This window comes from Dromaius novaehollandiae, chromosome 16 (genome assembly GCF_036370855.1).
Source record: "Dromaius novaehollandiae isolate bDroNov1 chromosome 16, bDroNov1.hap1, whole genome shotgun sequence".
NCBI lineage: Eukaryota > Metazoa > Chordata > Aves > Casuariiformes > Dromaiidae > Dromaius > Dromaius novaehollandiae.
The window spans coordinates 13,844,108-13,864,089 of record NC_088113.1 but is presented as its reverse complement, the minus strand read 5'-3'; the positions used below and the strand labels follow the sequence as shown (position 1 = coordinate 13,864,089).

At 39.8% G+C, this 19,982-nt stretch overlaps 1 protein-coding gene across 4 annotated transcripts in view; it reads right to left on the bottom strand.

The window, feature by feature from the left end:
- Positions 1 to 19,982, bottom strand: part of TSHZ2 (teashirt zinc finger homeobox 2) — a 228,488-nt gene that overhangs the window by 64,425 nt on the left and 144,081 nt on the right. Inside the window, exon 3 of one of the 4 annotated variants that reach the window (XM_026099603.2) lies at positions 7,335 to 8,700. The exons of 2 other annotated variants lie outside the window; for them this stretch is intronic. The gene's annotated coding sequence lies outside the window, so the exon portion shown is untranslated. One more of the 4 variants, XM_026099602.2, reaches the window with a different exon arrangement.

Sequence of the window (19,982 nt, the reverse complement as noted above, 5' to 3'; positions counted from 1 at the left end):
TAGAATGCATGAACATTGGGGATGTACAGGATGGGACACTGTCTCAAAAACCCTAAAAATTTAATTTGTAGAAGCTGGCTAATTAAAAAACTCCTTAACTTAACTATGACCCTTAAACATATTTCCAGTGAAGTGGCTATAAAAAGGCCTGATGTTCACAGTCACGACAACACACACAGGGAGGAGAGGGAAGGGCTTTACAATATGATATTTACTAAATTACCAGTTTATGCACTGGAACACGCATGTATTAAATGACTGGGTTTGCATATACACGGGGGAAAATTGAAAGGGGAAAAGGCATTCTGCCTCCTCTCTGCTGTACCTACAAAAAATAGTCATAATTATAATGGCAATAAGGGTTTGCACGGAAGAGTGCTCGTGATGAAGCTGAGGAGCGACTGAGCGTGTGTTCGTGATGATTCTCCCTCCTCCTTCGCCAGCCGAAGCCAAGCACAGTGACTTGTCCACGTGTTATTTTATGTACTCATGACCCTTGTTAATGTTTACAAATTGAGGAAATGCCTGATATCTGGCACAGTTATTACTGCTTCGTGTCAAAAAGAGTGACAGGTAAAGAGTAAAATCTGGACCTGGCACAGAGATGGATCCAAAATGCATAAATAACCAATTAAGAAAAAGTATTAATAAAAATATTGTAACAGATCCCAATCTGCTGTTGAGTACCAATTGCCAGTAATAATCTCTATGGCAACTGAACTCTCTTTGGCCTCTCTCTGTATTCAAGTAGTGTTTTATGTTTTTTCCCCTTCCCCTTTTTTTAATGGAAAGTTTTCAAAACTGGTTTAAATATTGTGATATTTTCTTCTTCAAGTGCTGACTGGGAAAAGTATTCACTTTGGCTGTGCCACTTGCTTAAGCAGATTTTTCCATCCTTAGATGTCTGCCTTAGAGGTGACTTTTGTGGGGGCCACTTAAGAGTAAGTCCTATTCAAACAGGAAATAGGTGACAGAGGTTTCCAAAATCTAGGAGGTTAAAATGTTGCCTGACAACTAAATAAAACAATTAACAAGGAGAAAAAATATACTAAATAAAGATGTTGCTTTCAGAAACCACTTATGTACCTGGGGAAACTTAGATTTTTTTTTTTTAATGGTTATTATCTGGTTGCACATATCTCCTCTGGCCAGCTGCTCTCACGTAATCTCAGAGATTTGTCTCTCTGTGCTACGGTTATGTCCGTGGGTGTTCCCCTTTCCCAGGCTGTTCTTGCACATGGTTTGGCTACTAGATCCAAAAGAAGGCACTTGTTGCTGAAACAACATCATGCAGTAAATATTTGTTGTATCACATCAATAGACAAAAAGAAAAATTGAAAGGAGACCATGCAGAGACCATGGAAATACTGTCTTACTACATGCATGTGTAACACACAGGATTCTTTGCTAAGCTTTTCCATTACTACAACTAATTAGATATCATAACAATTACAGTATAAGTGTCATGCCTTTAAACTTTTCCTTCTGGCTTTTTTCCTGGAACTCTATTTTGGGGAAAGGTCTGAAACAAGAAAGCTTGGCTTCGACTTCGCTTTATGAGCAAAGAGGTGCTCTTCTCCTCTATTAGCCTTCCTCTATGCTGAGATAGCACTGAGGTTAGCACTCCCCAGCTGCCCACAGCTGATGGATTCACCCACCTAACTCAAGCCCAGAGGAGACCCATATGCCAAACTGCCCATCAGTTTGTAATTAGTCCCAGCCCAGGGATTTTCTGCTGATAAAAAGCACAGAATTGTTCTCCCTCAACTCCGAGGAAGGATGGAGGTGTTGCCTTGCTAAGTTTTGGGAAGCTGCATGCTTCGGGCACATAGTTTACTTCTAGGCTTGGAGAAGTTCACTGCCTCAGAAGGAAACCTGTCAAATTCAGCAGGCTCTGAGGGGGCTTGGCTAGGGCCAGAGCTAGAAAACAGGAATGTGCTGACAGCATACTGATGCCTTGTTGGAGGGTATTTCTGGGGATTTGGGGATGTATTTGGGACTTAAGGAAAGCAGTTATTTCTTTCAGCATTCATAGTCTAGGAGTTTTCTAAGAACGTGGATCTCTAGGCTTTCCTTCAAAATCCTATTAGAAGTTGCTCTTCTAAAACTCACCGCTTTGACTTATGGGATTTCTTAGGGCTTAGAGGACTTGGCCAGGGTGTAAGAGATTCAAATCTATGCTTTCCAACTTCTATTTGGCCTTTGAAAGCTTTGCAGAAGGGAATTTCAAATTGAGAGAGAGGAAATAAGTTTGATTCTGCTGCCTAGTGGGAGTCACTTACCTGGGAGAGGTAGATCCTGAGGTTTTACTCCCAGGGACTGTTACTGCATTTTTGCCTCATGACTTTCATCCAAACAAAACAGTCCTTGGAGCATGGACTGACATCTACCCTTTCCAGCTGAGTGTTGTAACCACTAGGCCAAAAAGTTACGCTTATATTTTTTTCCCCACCGCTCTCTGGCCCAATAAATCTTGAATTCCTTTTTTGAAAAACTTCAGAAAAGGCAATGCGAAAAGCGCTCCCTTTTTGCCCTTTAAAATACAGGTCTCTTTCAAGAGAATAGGGAATGACATTTTGTTGTTGCAGGATCAGGTCAAATCCTTACTGATGGTTTGTGTTTGCAGATACTACATAAATTAGCCTCACTTTCTGCAACTCTCACTCCTTTATACAACAGCCCAAACCAAAACCCTGGATGTGAAAACTCAGAACTTCTTGAAAACATGGAGCTGGATTTAGAGCCAGATCTAAATTTCTCGGCAGTTGCCTGTCTTCCATCTGTTTGTATTTGTATGTCTCATAGGATATAAGCAGCAGTTTCTGTAGTGTCACACATGAATAAAGTGGATAATTATAAAATTAAAAGATATAACATGCTTCTAGAGGAGATAAGACTACAATTAAATTAAAGAGTATAAACAAAACTGAGTTTGATGTACAGACTGATATATTTATTCATTAAATATAATCACATAAACAAGACTATTAACTGTCATATTTTAATGATACCATACCCTGCAAAACAAACTCAGGAAAAAGTCCTATTGACTTCAATAGCAATGCCACATAAATTTAAATCATGACTGCAGTAAAAGAATATGTTATCATTCTTCTTCATGATTATTTATTATGCATACCCCAAAACCTGTAACTCACTGAATTGAATCTCAGCTGGAATGTTTTATCTGCAAATCTAAAGAAATCTAGCGGATAGTGCAAAAACCCTCTCCACAGATACCAGGACTATAGTATTTCCAAGAGGGGAAAAGAAAGCAGGCAAGTTTGCTGTCTACCGCATCTCCCTCCAGAAAACACTAGACATACATTTTGCTCAGGAAAGAGCAAAATTCAGGCAAATGCCACTTTTTACAGAAGTGTTAAGATCAGATTCTGATCTTTTTTTAAGATGGTTAGCAGTCAGCAACAGTAGAAGCCTTAAAGAAAAAATTTCTATCAGAAAAGAATGCATTGCATAGCTTGGGATAGATAAAAAATGAGTTTGGGAGGGAAAAAGGTTTTCAAGACTTCTCCCCTGTTGTACATGGCATCTGTGCCAATAAGTTGTTAAACAGGACCATTCTGAATCAGTAACAATTTATCCACACTTTGCACAGCATCTTTGCTCACACAAGGTACCCAGCAGTGGAGAAGCAGCTCTTGTGGGACCTCAAGAGTGAACAGCACAAACGTTGGAAATCTAAAACGGGGACTCACCCCAAATTTGTGAACTTGCTGAACTGTGAATTATTATGTCAAATGTTTCATTGTAAAATTCCTCATTAAATTCTTTGGCGTTCACCACCCAATCAGCATAACTTGAAGTGCTGAGAAAACGAACACTTACTGTGCCATGACAAAGGCCAATGGTTGCCTCTTTACTGAGCTTGATACATATGGTGAAAACATATTGACTAATTACTTGCCATTTTCAAAAACTGAAAACACTCCAAAAGTAGGCCTAAGATAATAGAACAAGATAGAGTAAGAAGAATAAAGACTGGGAGAACAGACAGGAAGAATAGCATAACTCTGTTACTGCTAATCCCTCATTCAACATTTCCTTTGATATATGGATACTTAGGAATAAGATAGCCTCTCACTGTTTCAAACCACTTAATGAAAATTAGCAAATTAACCCACCTGATAAATACATTTGTTCAAAGTAGAGACTGGCTGAAGTAGCAAGGATAAAATCCAGATCCAGACCTCTGCCAAACAGTACCGTGGTTTAGCCAACATTTTGGATCTGGGTTCAGCTTTGGGATGCTCATTTTCTACATCTTTGCACATTGTTTTGTCATTTTCCAAGTGTCAAAAAAGAGAGAGAATTAGCTTCTGATAATGAAGTACTTCCAGGGAGATATATTAAAGCAATAAGAGTAAATGTGGAAAATGAGACTATCAATGAGACATAGTTCTTGCTTTGGTTTTCCAAATGCCATTTTTGATATGAATAGGTGACTTTAAGACTCAAGCCCAAGCTGCCTTACAGGAGTCCTTTGCACACAGCCTTCTCAGCTAGCCTTTTTAATGACATCTGATTTCCAACACCTCCTCCAAGTCATGACAAATTGGTCCGCTCATCCGATTAGGAACCTTCCCTAAGCACTGGGATGAATGTTTGACAAGCTAATTTCAAGTTACCTTATGGAGCAGAAGCAATGTAAAGCTACACACACACTCACAAAAAAAAGTTGCTAGATAAATTATATATGTAATGGATGTCTAATAGAAAATATACCTAAAATTCAAGCTTTTCATATTAGAAGACAGGCTCTCTGGTTTAGAAGTAGAAAACACAAGAACTATCTGAAGCTAGGGTTAATAGTAATGCAGTTAGTGTGATTCAAGTTTTATAAATATGAAACTTGTGCTGATGTATCCACAATTTTGAACTAAGTGGAAATGCAATGGATTACTTTTAGAAATCAAGAAAATTTTGTAGAAACTCAGTAATTATTCCCTATTATTTTTTCCTTTAAATCATCTAGATAGTGGAAATCAGAGTCCTGGATAGGAGGCCTAATGGTATTATTAGATTGAGAAAAAGAAAGAGTGATCAAAAGTCTGACCTATTTACTAAAAAAGTTCATAGATCGTAGAAGCCCACTATTCTATTATTTCTAATGTTTTAAAATTCAAGATAAATCTCAATCCATATAATTAAAACTGGAGGAACATTAACTTTTATAAGCTTTTCACTGGTCTAATCCCATGTAAGGCATAGTAGAAATTTTGCTGAATGCAAAATAAAATTGGACTGACACCCAAATATAGTTACAGCTAAATAATTACATAAGTGAGTGTGAATGCATAAGCTGTAGTCACAAACAGAGACTAAGAGTAATTTATAAACATTTCTATTGTATGAGAGAAAGCTGCTATTTTAGAAACACTTAAAGAGTATGATATATTTATAAAAGTTTTAGGAGAAGTTTTTATCTTCCAGCTCATAAACTAAAAATAAAACACTTTAAGTGACTGACTTTTCTTTAAGGAAAGTCATGAGCCTGATTTGATGATACTACTAGTAAAGTCCTAGTAAACCTCCTGGAGGAATTCATAGTGATTTGAATGGGACCAGATTTTATCTGCATTGTTTTTCATTCTATTCCTGTTTTATTGTAAAAACCTGGGTAGATCATCACAGTTATGCCCCAACTGCATAAATATGAATGGGTTTAAAATAACTGCTGTTCTCCAAGAGGGGAGAAGAACCTTGCTTCATTCACTTTTTCAAAAGAGTTTGAAAATCTTAGATTTAAAGCCCTTGAATGCAGAAGATCAGTAGATTCTTTTCCTGCTCCCATCTAAATCAAGTACATAAAACATGTCAGCTTCGAAGGAGCCCAGTCCTGTGAGGTCCTTTGTGCCCGCACTCTCACTGCCTTTACCCAAGCAAGAGCACCCTGGCTCCACAGGTGAGGCCTCAAGCTCCTGTTGAATTCCAGTTAAGCTTTTCCAAAGTCATTTAATTAGGTCTAGATAAAAAGCTCAGTTCTAAATAAAAGCAGTTTTTAAAATGTTTATTATTTGTTTTGGGGCAAAGGAAGCCTTCTCTAGGCAGCTGGTGGGCTGCACCAGAGACACCGAGCTGTCACTGCAAGGTGGGTGCTGCTGAGGCAGAAGATGTGAGGAAAGCAGGCCGTTGGTTTATAGTGGGTTACCACCAGACTCTTTCTATGATTTTATGCCTTCAGTCACTTCTTGTTCTTTCCAGTGAGGATTTTTTTTTTATTGTCTTGGAAGCTCCCTGGCAGCATGTGCTGTAAATGGTACCCTGACTACACAGAGCCACTCAGGAGGGGTAACACCGTCACACAATCACCTGGGAAGTTCTTCAGAAATTCGGTTCTCTCCCAGAACAGCAACAGTCTTCTGCGTTTATTTGTTTAATCTCTAGATATAGCCTTTGCCGACTCGTATGCAAAACTGCTAAATGAAGCCAGCTCAAGGAGTGCTTGCCATGTCTGAGTGCAGCACCGCACAATGGGCTGGGAATGCCTGAGATCATTTCCTTCCCTGCCTTTCATATCACTGAACTGAAACCATCACTTGTGTCAAAAGCAAGGACTGCAGATGAAAGGCCAGTGCATTAAGACAGCACATAATTGTCAGTCTCTGAGTTTCTGACATTAATCGTTTTACTTAAAGAAGGCAGTGGTATGTTTTTCTGTTTCCACCTCCCCCCACCCCCCGAACTGACAACACACAGGAGATAGTCTGGATAAAAATTAAAAAAAAATAATGACTCAAAATTTTTGCTAATTAAAAGTAATGTGTTTTCCCATTTTTTGGCAATTTGATAACACAAAACACTTACTTGGGGGCCACAGGGGGAAACAAACTGAGACGGATAAAAAATGTTTTGTGTTCATCCAAGCAAGACTATGTTAATGCACATTATCCCATTAATGCACATCAACATCGGGAATAAGCGCGCCAATGCAAGCAAGAAGCATACACTTATCATCATTTGATAACATGTTTAATGACAGATTGACGGTTGATTTGCAAATGTGAACTGGCATCAATGTTGCTAACTTCAGCTTCTGCCGCCTCCTCTGCTATGCCAGCATATTTATGTGCATAATTTGATTTCGCAGCCACACTGTTAGTACATTTTTAATATTAACTATGCAAGAACAGACAGCCGAACTTAAGTTGCACTGATGGTTTGAGTTCATTAGATTGAAAAAGATGGGCAATGATGACAAAGATGGAGATGGCAGCGCAACATCAAAGAGGCAACACTTAACAAACACACTCCATTTTGAACAAACCGAACTAACACATTTCATGTTGTCGGCTGCAGCAGAGCCCTTATGTACAACAGTAAGAAAAAAAATATGCTTCTGCCCTGGGCATACTGACAGCAACTCTACAAGAAGCTTAGCAGGCTCCTGGACACACAGTTGTAAGATATTTCACTCATCTATTGCAGGTAAAGGGGCTGATTCTGGTCTCATGTCAGAGCGACAACAGTGTAATTCAGCTGCCTTGCACTGGAGTTGCTCCTGATTTACATCGGTACAAGAGAGAGTGCCTGCCTGTTCCCACTCTCCCTCCCTAGTTTGCTTTTCACAGCTGTGATTCTTTATGACGAATAATAAAAAGATTTTGCTGAGAGCTCAGCTCTTGCATGCTTGATGCACAGAGCAGTACTGCAAGTTCAGAAACCCTGGGACCTAATGCTGCAAGTGGTGTGGTGTCCTTCCTGTGTCCTCGGAGTCTGGGAGCCCAGCACCACGCAGGATTGCACTCCTAGTGACTTTTTCTATTTTGGTGTTTCTGGGCAATTCAATTCTGCTTTGAACGGAACATGTACCAATGAGCTGGGAGGAGAATATTTCATCCTCTCTTCACATTAATGTCTGAGCATATACTGCATCTAGTATTAATTTGCTTGTTGTGCTGCAATACATAATAAATTTGAGGCAGTAGCTTTATGGTGCAAGTTGTAATTCTAAATTTTATGATACAAACTGACCATCTGCAGGAATCTGACCATATAACCTAAGCCATTCTGTGTAGACTATAATGTTAGTACCTTTGAATCACGGTGCAAACATGATTTAGACACACAATTAGATAGACCAGGTCCTCAACAATTCTCAGCTGTCTGAATTACTGCTGAACACTCCAATAAATATATAGCACATAGGCCTCCCTTCAGCAAAGCTTTTAAGAATGTTCTTAAGTTTGCCTTTAATCGGCAAAGCACCTATTACAATTACTATTATTCAGAGACTAGTCCTGGATCAGAAACCCATTGTGCTTGGCACTGCACAAACAGAACAAAAAGCTAGTGCTCAGGGACTACTGCTTACACTCCTGCTACTTGGGGATGGGCTGCTGAAATGAGGCCAGAGTTTGTAGGGAAGCTGTGTGGGACAAAGGAGCAGAGAGAGAGATTCACGTCTCTGTCGAGGAACTGTTCAACAGAATAAACTAGTAACTCCCTTAAGAGGAGGACTGCAAAACACATAAATTATCAGCTGCTCCTGAGTTGAATCTTGTAAAGGCTGCACCCGCTCATCAGAATGGTAAACTGAGTAACAGAGCAGAAAAGGACGTTGCATCAGCGAGTGATCTTCAGCCCATCCCAGGAAGGGCCAGGGCTTCGGATTCCTGCTGCCTTGCTCTCGGCAGGAACTCTTGAGTAAAATACCTCCTGCAGGATGCTTTCCTTGCCTAGCTATAAAGAAAGCTTTCATTATTGTTTGTTATGTAAGAATCCTAAAGCTTTAAACTCAGTAAAATCTCTTTGAGAAGCCGTATGCTCTTTTTAAGAGACCTACATTGTGGGGAGAACTAATCAGTCACAGACTCACTGTGGCTACATTCGTTTCAGGTATGTTACTAAGCATCTCCAGTGGCTGGCCCTGGGCAGCTGAAGGTATCTGACCCACAAAATGAGGAATCTCCGAACAGACAGGCAGCAGCAAACATGCTGGGAGACTCCTGGGATCTTAGACTGAAATATGTGAGCATTTGGCTTTTTTTTTTAAGCTATTGATGTACTAGGATCCAAAACTCCTGGCAGACACAGGACTGCACTGTGCAAGGTGCCGTACAGAGTAAAAGATGGTCCCTCCCTTCAAAAGGGACTGAATAATTTCTAGTGACACACGGTAGCACATAGATCTTGTTAACCCCAATCAGGACACAAGAGATCTTGAAGCTTTCTCAAAAATAAGGGAACTAAAAAAGAAAATAAGGGAGGAGAAAGGCCAGCAGAGACAAATGCATGAAGCAGGCTAGATTCAGCTAGAAGTTTAGGCTTATTTTGTTGTCTTTTAAGGTAACACAATATTATCAAGCAGCTGCATTTCTCACTCTGTGAGCAGAACAGCCAGAGAAGTATCTGGTCAGTCCACCTCCAGCAGCCTTGATGATCGTTCTCTTAACAGCCTAGTGCTGTCTCCTCCTTACCCTGACTTTAGCTACAATTAGAAATAAAAACATACCCCAGGTTAGGGAATTGTGGTCACTACTCAGTCGCGCCTGCTGATGGAGAATAGAGATGGGGAGAGCAAGAAATGTGTGCTATTTCCAGTTTCTGAAAAAGCTCACTGCCACCCCAAGCATGGTCCAGCACAACCAGCAGCGCACTAGGTGGCATTGCAGGGGTGTGTGAAATAGCTTCCAGCTCGCCGTTTCCCATCCAGATGGGCTGAGCTCCTACTGCGACTGTGTACTTGTAAAACTGATGGTAGAGAACTCCGGAAAACAGGAGTCCAAAGCATCACGCCGTTGGAATAATCATTACTTTTCCCAGGTCTCAGTTATCCCTGTGACTGTGTTTGTGTCCTCTTTTCTGCCTCATTTTAAGTAAGTTACAATTCTTCCACTCCTGTTACTGAGTAGATGCAGATACTACTCTGCTCCATGTGATTTATAGGCAGTAGCTAATGTTCAGTTATAATTCCCCATTTTAGACATGAAAAATAGCCTGTAATGCTCAACACAAGGGCCTCTCAACAATGATATATAATTTAAAAATTAACATGAGGACAGAGGAGACACGGGATTTTGAACTAGGGACTCTCTCATTCAAAGGTTAAATCCCTACAAGGTGAGCTAAAGGAATTAGTTGACTTATTAAGTAAATGCCTCTGTTATATTTTCCCAGTACATTAGCTGTTGCAGTCTTTTCCAGTTCAGCCGCGTTCAGCCCCAGCATGTTCAAAGTGCAAACGCTCATGGCACTGTATTCACACATTTGCTTTTTTTCAATGTCAAACAAACTAGAGCTTTCAGAGCCAAAGGTCAAAGTGGAGGGCCCTTAAGAAAATCTCTTGGGAAATTATGTGAGTGTTCTTATGTCTTTATTGTATATAAAATCATGCTTCATACATGGCTCACCCTTTTCAAGCATCTTAAAACTATAAAGGAGTCTTGGCTCATTCCTGCAACACCTAAGTTATAAAAGTGGTCCTGTTAGTTTACTGGAATATCTTGCATAACTAATCATTTGTAGGATCAAACTCTGGAGCCTCCTAAATCTTGGAATTGTTCAAGAGCTCCTTTTGAAACACAGAGAAGTTAAACCTCAACCTCACACCATGAGTCAATAACAGAACAAGGAACAGAAGCCACATCACCAAACTGCTTCCGCTAAATGCTAGCCATAAATGCTCTCTTTGATGAAAACCCACCAATTCAGAAAACATTCAGGGAGAATAGGGAGTAAGGAGTAGAAAAAGAGCTTGTCTAGGGAGAATTTTTGGAGGTGGCATTTTTTTCCTGTCTATTTTCTGTTCACAATAATCGGATCTAGCTCATATCTAAGGTGGCTATTGCTGCACTCTGTTTAACCTTGTCTCTCTCTGGCACCAAGTATTACATTTATGGATTACAAATTTATTGACATTTGACATTTGCATCAGCTTTCACCTGATCAACAGAAGCTTTGGCTGTCCAAGGGAATTATTATGGAAGATTTCAACAGCCATGGGAATGCCAAAAAGGTCATTAAATCATATTGGAAAAACAATGTGTTCATACAGTTCATACATTTAGTCTTGCCAGTAAATCTTCTGGTTGATGCTTGGACCACCTACTGATGATACTCAAAGAGAAGGAGAAACACGGAGAATCGAAGAGATGAATTAAATTAAAATCAAATGATATGAAGCCTGGCACAGTGGGATCTTTAATTTTCTACTCTATGAGTCCAGAATAAGCAAAAAACAAAGCAAAACAAAGCACAGTCGCTTGACTTTATCTAAGTTAATTCCTTCCATATAGGCAGGGCTTAACTGAATAATCCTGAGTAATGTGTGCACCCCACATTATTCCATGCAATTTGTATGTGGGAGGTGCAGGATTCAGAAAACATATGGCACATGGAAAACAAATGACAGGGTGTACTTTTACACGCATTTTGGCTATACTTATCACTCTTGTTGATGTTTTTTTCCACCAGACATGAAATACAAATGTAGCCACTTTCGCCCTAATCTCTTTGGAAAATATCGAGAGCTATTTTTTTGCACATTTGTGATTTATAAAGGAAGGCCACCACATAATTCCTGGGAGCACAGACAATGTTTTAAAATAACGCTAATCAAATAAACAGAATTACCTCCCCCATCATCTTCTCCCTAGAAGACAAACCTGGGTCTTGCACCATAGAAAACCAAGGCCAATAGATTAGGACTCCGTAGAATTACAGAGGGAGGTGAATTACTGAACTGGAAGCCCACCCACAGCCTATCTGTCTGTGGATGTCTATTCTAGTCTTGTGGCTAGCGACACTGAAGCCTCAATCATATGCAGCCATTTGCCTCTGAGCTAAGTGAGTACAAAGGAGGTATTAAGTATGTGCACTTCTTGTGAATGTAGGTAGGGGAGAAACAGGCAACAATATTGTCATGTCTCAAATGGATTCTTCTCCTGTGATATCCTTTGGGATGTAATTCAATATCCACCAAAGGCAATGTCTGTCTTTTTAATGGCCCTATAAAGAAAGCTGGCAGCCACAAGGACTCAGTCCATTTAAGGATCGGTGCCAGTGTCTTGACTTGCCCCTGGAAATACAGTCACTGTTGCAGAGCCGCTGTTGTGCTTGGAGTACTGGTATAGCATGTGGCTATGGGCTGACTGCACAAGGATCACATGAAGAAATGCAGAGGGCAGAGACAGGACTGCTGGGCAGAAAGTTGCTTTTAAACATTGGCTTGAAATAAGAAAGAGAAGTGCAGTGGTGGATCTGTGTAATAGAGATAGCTACTGGTATCTGGGCGCTCTATCAGGATATTGGTTACACATATCGGGATAGATAATTTCAGGTAGTCTGTGACTCATGGTATAAACTTGGGGGGTATTCCAAATATAAAGTGTTTCGGAGTTTTCTTTAAATGACTTTGTAAGAACAGCAATTTCACATTGAGATTTTAACAGTTCTCCAACAGGAGAGGGGAAGAAAGCTTTTGTCTGTACACAGAGCGTTTTAGCGGTTTAGAAAAGCTGAAAGCAAACCCAGAAGTGATCAAATTGTTATATTCCTGTGCAACAGAGTAAGTAGTTTTGCCTCTTCTGAATTGCTGGTCAGTGCTAATATATGCTCTGCAGTAGGGGGCAAGTCCTGCTCTGCATATAGTTGAGAGAGAAATCTAAATCCCACCTTGCTAATTCTAAAACTAAACTATGGTGTGATTCCTTCATGGTCTGGGCTTAGCCAGGTGCAAAGAACAAGTATGAAGGCTCAGTGCCATTCCGACTACTGATAGCTGGTTTGTATGTCCTCTGCTTACTGCCTTAGTAAGGTGTGTCTCCAGAGCTCACCCCAACTGGCATCACAGATGTGCCTGAGCTGCTGCAGCTATGAGCGAGGCCTATTGCACGTTCTCTGCAACTCTGTGACCACAGGAACATAATCTCCTTTGGCTGAAGAAGCCCCTGAACTGTAAATGTGGAAGCTAAGAGAATGCTCTGGGAATATTACTACAGGCCTGCCCTGTTCTTATCCTTTTACTGTGGTCATGGTCAGAGATAAGATGGACACAGATGGACCTTTGACTAAACCCTGTATGGCTAGTCCTATGTTCTTACCTCACTACTACTCAGCTTTAAGAGAAGAGCAGAAAAATGTCACAAAGTAAGTCTTAGCAGTGTACAGCTGTCGGGCACATCTCCTGCTACAAAGGATTCTGCATACTTAGGGCTAGGGAATAGAATACGAACACAAAACATGGCAATCGTTCACTTATAGCTGGAGGCTACGGGCTTAACAGCACAGAGAAAGCTCAGCCCTGTGCTGGCAGTGATGCAGAGAGAGAATAACCCAACAGGAAACCAAGGAATCTCCCTCAAGCACAGAAGTCTTTTGCAGCTCAAGGGGCTGCAAGGCAGAGGAGCACTATAATGTGACCTTGACCTTGACCTTGACCTTGATCAGAAGGTGCACAGCATTACTGGGCAAAGGCAGAAGAGAGGAGCAAAAGATCATATGCAGGTCACGGCCTTACTGATTTTTCTATTTTGGGTGAGCTTGAAAGCTGACTTTCTTTGGTTCTCCAGTGCGGTTTGAACCCACTGTTTTTATCCCCTCCCAGAGCTCTTGAGAGGTTGTGATAATCACAGATGAGTCTGGCAGTAGAAGGGGAAACTGGAGGATGCTGAGAACACCCTGGTAAACCATATCCCCATCCCCTCGCCTTCCTCTTCCTGGCTTTGATGCCTTGCAGCTGCTGCTGTGTGCATAGGGTTTCTGGGCCCGGTTACTCAGTAATAAATCAAAAAGAAACTGCTAGGGTAAAGAGGCATGGAGATTCTGAACATCTCAGTCACTCTGAGACTTGTGATCTTCTGCAGTACAGGTTACCCAAATTTCCTTCCTCTGTACTCCCACCACTGTAGCAAAGCACCAAGCAAGCAGTCTTTGCTTGCCTGAGAAAAGAGGGGGCAAGGAGAAGTAGCAGTTGCCACCGTACAGGCTGCTCTGTTGCTTGATCTGACACAGCTGCTAGGGGAGGGTGGAGTGGAAAGGAACAACCACATCAAAACCACTCCAGCCACCTCTCCTTTCCCTTCAAAAATGTCACTGCGGCACCCTCTACTTTCTGTAACAATGTTTATCACTGTTCTTCGATTGTCTGGGACAATAAATGGTTAGAAATGAGCATACATCACCAGGAAATCTCTGCCTGCCCCTTCCCCCAAGCAGTGTCATAAAAACGTACAAATTCACATTAATAATGAAGTGCATTTCCCCGAGAAGCCACTGTGTATCTCAGGGAGAGCAGGCAAGGTGGCAGTTGCTGCAGAGTTTCCTATTAAAGAGCAGAGCAAATACTCATAAATCTGATGAGGGGCCAAAGCACATGTTAGGGCTGTCTCCCTCTTAATGGAACCTTTTCTGAAATGAAAAAAATATATATCTTGATACATTCAGGGTATTCATTAGACATGACAACCTCCTACACTCCCCCATCCTTCCCTCCCCCACTTCTGCACGTACTGACCCCTGGATGAAGAGCTAGTGTTGAGTGCTACAAGGGAGGGATTTTGGAGGGGAGGAGGAATTGTTTTGTTTTAATAAAGGGAATGTGCAAATTTCCTAGGATGAACAAGCGCCCTCCTGTCCCCACCTCTTCCCCCCTTCCTCTGCTCTAGCGAGCGTCTGCCTTTCCCTCTGCCTCTTGGTGGACCCTGGCAGAGGGCCCGTCTCCCAGACGTGCCCTTCCTCTTGGTTGCCCTGGCTCCTCTGCGCTCCCGGCTTTGGGTCCCATGTGTCCAGCTGCTGGGGCTGTCAGGGGAAGAGAGCTGACAGAGCCAATTCTGCACCCCAGAGTAGGGTCCCTATTGCAAAATCAAATACAGGAAGCCTTTCCTCCTACCTCATGCCTTCAAGGGCTTGGTCAACTGATGCTTTCAGAAAACAAGAATCTCCAGGCACAGGAAGGTGGAGGGATGGAGGATGAACCTGCTCGGCTCTCTCAAGGATCTGTGGCTTTGCTACCTGGTGCTGTGTTTTAATGTTATTGTCCTTATTCACAGTCTGCCCCTTTCCTGAACATGACATGGACTTAGAAAAGAAACACCATCACATTTATTAGTCTGTCTCTACAGAATAGACTCTGTGCTGCATGTTGCTTGTTCTGCTTCATTCCTCTTCTTCCTACAGGGTCCTGAGTCAGATGTGTGCTGGTGTAAGACATGTGTGACTCCACTGATGTGTGAAAACTAGCATAAAGGCCTGATCCTTCTCCAGCCAATGAACTGTGCCTAGATGCACAAACAGGTCCAGTTCTGAACTGAGAAGATGGGGAGAGAGGGCAGGATGTAGTCTGAAGGCTACAGCTTAATAATCATGAATTATCTGTTCATTATCTCAATAAATAGTGAAAAATCTCTTTCTCCTTTCCTCCTCCCATAAAGCCATATCTATAATTTTCCTCATTTTCCATCTGTGCTCCATCATAGTTTCACAGAGTGATCACCTTGCTAAATTATTTTTACTGAAAGGTGCTTTTGAGGGCTGGACGCCGCTCATGTCTTTTCCTTTTGTTATTGATCTTTGCTATTTAATTGCTAAGGTATAAAATAAATAAATGAGACTCAAGTACCCTTCCTTTGAAATTTCACTGGAAAAAAATGTTCTGCTATAGATTAAGAAGGCTGTAACATTTAATAATATCAGACATAGTAAAGAGAAGGCAAGATTTTGATACCCTTATGAATACTGAATGCTTGCGGAGGTAGGTGCTATTCAAGGTCAGTTAAAATCTGGTCACTTAAAAGTTGCTGTTTCTTTGTGAGCATAAGAGTTCTTGCCTTTGGGGGGCAAGAACTGTCATTTACAGTATGGTTATACACAGCCTAGGAACAATGTGGGTTGACCTGGTAGGCTGGATGCGCTAATGCAATGTAAAATAATACCGATCTTAATAGCAACCTGTAGAACCATAAGAAGCAAGTAAATCTGTACTGATATATCTATGCTGACACACACTGATGTATCATCTGATCTGATCCTACTCTCAGGGAAGCCAAGAACACACTACTTACTGGTTTTACAAGAACAAGAGCTGGATTGAAAACACTTTCCCTAGGAAAAATTTGAAGATTTAAAAATGCCAAAATTAAAAAAAAAATTCCTGATCTACTGCTTTGGAGAAACAGTGAGAAATTTCACATGATTAAGCAACTGAGACTTCATCAGAACAGAAGGGAAACTTTTCAGGGTTAGAGGTAGTCTCTGGCTGAGTGTGGACTCTGTCTCCTCCTCCAGCACAGCTGAGTGGCCAAGCTAATTGCTGTTCCTGTTCCTCTGTTTCATCTTCTCTCCTTTTTGGTGCTCAGCAGTTTTACCCAGTTTATTCCAACAAAAGTCAGTTTGAAAATGGGACATCCCCACAGAATTTTTTTTATCATTGACAAGCCAGCAGTTTCCAGCAAGATGTTGCCAGAAAACTCCTATTTAAACTCATAATCAAGGTCTTCATTGCTATGAACTCTCTTTCTGGCTGATGACTTGGTAAGCAGAACCCTCTAACAGTTTTGTTGGTAAAATCCACTTACAAAATCACATCTGATTCTCCTGAAAGGGTCTCTTAGTCTCTCACGTTGTTGCTAAGAAGAAGTGAAAGATGAAGAACAAGCTAAAGTCTTTAAACTATGGTTTTGGACAAGTAGTTCATGCAATTGGCCTTGCCCATGTAACATCAATATTGGCTAATAGCTCAACATGATGTTCAGAGTAGCTCCTACTGTTTCGGAGGGGATGAAAAAATAAAATCCACAGAAGAAAAAATCTTCTATTTTGGTATACTTAACACATACAGTTATTTACGTGTCCTATATATCATTTAACAAATTGCTTTGCAATTCTTACAGGGCGTGGTATAATGACTGATTTAAAATCACTGCATTGCTTAAACTGCATTGTTCTTCATCAAGTTGAGTCATTTTTATGTGAAGTGTCAAGCTCTCTAACAAATAACTGCTGCCAGACAAATCAAGTTCCTCATCTTAAAGCTACGGCTAAATAGTTTATAGCTTTAATCTGCTCACTGAGGTGTGCAGTCTATGACAGTAATTATAAATGCAAGGAGAAATTATAGCTGAATGCTTTAACTGCATTAGGAGCCATTTGATGAACAATCATGATTGCCTGCTCATTTTCAACAATAGAGGGCAAGTTAGTGTCAGTGCATTAGAGGATTTTCAGTTCTGCTCTGCTCTTTCTTCCATTTACCACAGAATGTCAGTTGTCTCCTATAAAGTAGAAAAAAAGCACTGTAGAAGCTTTAAACTTGATGGTTAAAAAAAGACAAAGGAGGAAACAGAGAGAAAAACTGTTTATCATTATGACTCATTTTTTTTGTTTTGCAGCAGCCTTACTTTCAAATTAGTGCATTTCAGGTAGTTGCTTGTTTACTTATCAGGGTCTTTTGAAAAAGAAATCTCCCCAACCAAGTTGGTAAATTTAACTCTATAAAGACTTATTTTATTAAAAAGTTGTAGATAAGACCATAAAGAGCCTCAGTGACTGACCAGCTTACAGCCAATCTTATCACCTGTCTTTAGAGTAGAAATATAATTCTGCATTGTCTCTTTTTAGGAAAACAAAATTTTTCTAATTTAGTTGAAAAACGGAATGAATGGTTTTCAAAGGTATAAGTTGACATACAAATTAGCTCTAATTAAAGCCATGTTCCCTAATGTTCATGGGTTTTCTTTGAAGAATAGCAATAAAAACAAATTTGAAGTGGGTTAAATGAAAGAGAATAGAGACATGTGATCATTGTACATTACACATAATTTTACATTATATTACCAAGCCCATATCAGTTAGAAGAATTCAAGAAAACAGCAAAGATGAATATAAAACACATATGTATGTCTTTACATTTAACAAGAATTGATAGCAAATTTCTTATAAACAGCCTCACAAAGGTCTTAAAAAATCCATATACATAGCACTTTTTTCCTATAGTACTAATCCAGATCATTCATTTATATTGTTAGTGATATTTACCATTTTTCAAATATGACTTTTAACAGTAGCTTTCATTGCAATATAGAATGTATTTTATGTATGTCTATACTTCGAATACTCTTTCCACGATGCTATTTCCATTTATTTCCATATATTTTTCTATTTTTATTTTTGTTTTGCTAAAATATTGCATAAAATAAGTAAATGCAGATCTATTTGTGTGCTTTAAGAATCTCAGTATACTTTATATTTCCTGTTTCTAAATACTTTGCTCTCCTCTATGTTATTATTCAAATGTACACTGAATCTTAAAAATAACATGGTAAGAATAAGTAAACTCTGAAAATCCCTGTTATTTGATTTAGTCTCCTTCCAGATCTCAGGAAGAAACCCATATGAATAAACTCTGGCCTCCACACTTCTAACAGTCAGAACTTAGGTAAGCTTACAGCTCCAAAACTGTAATAAAATCTTTACAATGCTATCCAAAATACCCCATCATTTCATACAATTTGTGCTATCATGCATACCAACTAAAATTATAGTTCCAGATAACAGTGCTATCACTCTGTCATCGCAATTTAAATATATTTTTCAAAGGTAAGACACAACCTGCATCCTGATATAAATTAGAAATGGATGAGTATTAAGAGAAGAGCAATTTCTGGGTACCCAAAGGCAGGTAGGACAGTACCTTATTTATGTAGTTACATATCACCTGAATAATATCAGCGATGTGTCTGTGTAGGTTATTATAATGCAGAAACCACTCTTATCCTTGGGGATTTTTTTCTTCGTATTTGTTCCCCAAAGCCCAAAGAACCGTATCATGTTTATAAAGGTGGGTGTTTGGTTTGCATCTTAATAATAACACAGTGCTTTTAACACCAAATCTGAAACATTTGTCAGGTATTAAGCCATGAATATGCCAAAATAACTGTTATATTAATACATTTGGCAGATGGCTTTTGTTTGATACTACCCAAATTATTGGTTTGCTCTCATATCTCTTGTGTGAAAACTATGAATGTCAGAGTTTTAATAATCATTAGCTGCTGGGGAAGGAAAGGAAGTATGGTATATTTTTTCACAACCAATCACTTGTAATTTTCTGACATGTTGGCAGGTATATTGATTCTGAATGGTTATAAAATAGTTAGGTGGCAAATCAGTTATTATCAGATAAAACAAAGAACATTTATTCATCCTTTTTATAATGGGTTCTAAAATTGGGTTAAAAATGGCAAAATAAAACTTAAGGGTATTAGCACTATTTAAAAAATAAACTCCCTTTGAGTTATACTGAATTTTGCTGCCTAAAATTTACAGAAAGGGTAAATCCAGTCAAATACAGACAACCTGTACAAGACGTATGCAAAACTTAAATCTTACTGCGCTTGAATACTGATATTATACTCTATAGTAACAGCTTCTATTGCCCATCCCAAAGTAACCCTTTGATTAGTGGTTTAAATTATTCAAAAGTAGCCTTTTTAATGGAGCTTAAGTGACGCATAGTCCTTGTGCTGCCTCTGTACACAGAAAGTGTTTCTTAAAGCTTCATGAATATTTGCAGCAAACAAATGTGAAATCTTCGCACAAACGGGTATTCAGCTCAAAGTGCTTGCACCCTCAATTAGCCAGAGAATAGCCGCAATAGCAGGTGGCGTAACTGACAACTCACAACACATCTTTAATTTTGACTGTGTCTGACAAATTCATTTTCCAAATGTTATTCAAGTAGCGAAACACTGGAGAAAAGCTGAAACTGCCCATGGTTATTCTGTGAGCAAAAACAGCCAGAATTGGCTGCAGAAATTGTTGGGGATGATTAACAGAGCCTTGGTGGTAATAAACATGTTAGAATAGGAAATTTCTTTTTGGACTTTTGGTTGATGTTCTGCATATTTATTTAAATCAAGACAATTCAAGTTTGTGAGTTAAATAAAATTAAAAATGCAAAAACTGTGCGTCATCTGAAGAGTACATTACATGTCATAAACAGTGGTTGTGGCAGTACTTCGTTTGGT